The 837-nt window shown below is 33.2% G+C and overlaps 1 long non-coding RNA gene across 1 annotated transcript; it reads left to right on the top strand.

The window, feature by feature from the left end:
• Positions 1-319: 319 nt before the first annotated feature.
• On the top strand, positions 320-833 carry LOC112210476 (uncharacterized). The gene is made up of 2 exons (XR_010844992.1): positions 320-658; positions 754-833. It is a non-coding gene; the product is annotated as an uncharacterized lncRNA (long non-coding RNA).
• Positions 834-837: the final 4 nt, after the last annotated feature.

The raw sequence follows: 837 nt of genomic DNA, 5'->3' as shown, positions 1-837 counted from the left end.
CGTAGCAAGTCACTTGATTATATCGTGAACAAGTAAATATAATTTTTTTCGTCATATTATTTATATACGTAACGGATGAAAATTAAGAAACAAGATTTATTTGCAAAAAACAATAGTTTCAATTATTTATAAACTTTTATTAAATCAGGGAGACGTTTTTCCATGTTTTTAATTTCTGTAAACGGTTCATTTGGCGTTTAACAAGCTTTATATTGAATTGTTTTATGTACGACCCTCCAAAAGTGTTAAAACAACACTCTTATAAATAAAAACAAAAACTGTGTAAATTAAGATATTTAATTGGCGACAGATAAGATAATGCATATTCCACTAAGAATTTAATATTATGTATTTGTATTTCACAGGGGGGAAGAACATTAAAAATTAAAATCTACCTTTGAAATTGTAAACATCCCGTATCTTTTGGAGAGTCTCCGCTTTAGTATATATTGTCCACTCCCGCCAATGATGGTCACTTAACTCTTCCACGATGTACAAGTTCCTTTGCTTAGTACTGGTCTCAGCTTTTGCAGCCGCAGCTGCCAAGAGAGTTAATATCAATGATGGACTAGACAGCATTGCAAAATATTTGAATGACCGTCAACGTAGTTTAGGAACTACAAGTGCACCCTTTCCGGAAATCCCTCTGGGATCAAGGGTAAGGTTTTAACGCAGTATATATATATATATATATAAATATTGGACATCTTTCATTACATTTTCAATGTAACCACTAATGATCTTCTCTTATAGGTGAAGTACTCTGGCGGCTCATTCTTGGGCATAGACTCCTTCAAAAGGACCGGAGACTGCTGGCAAGAAATAAATGGAAATGAT

The sequence above is a fragment of the Halyomorpha halys genome, unplaced genomic scaffold (genome assembly GCF_000696795.3).
Source record: "Halyomorpha halys isolate HHAL.00 unplaced genomic scaffold, Hhal_1.1 Scaffold476.1, whole genome shotgun sequence".
Taxonomy (NCBI): Eukaryota; Metazoa; Arthropoda; class Insecta; order Hemiptera; family Pentatomidae; genus Halyomorpha; species Halyomorpha halys.
This window is presented reverse-complemented; position numbering and strand designations above follow the sequence as displayed.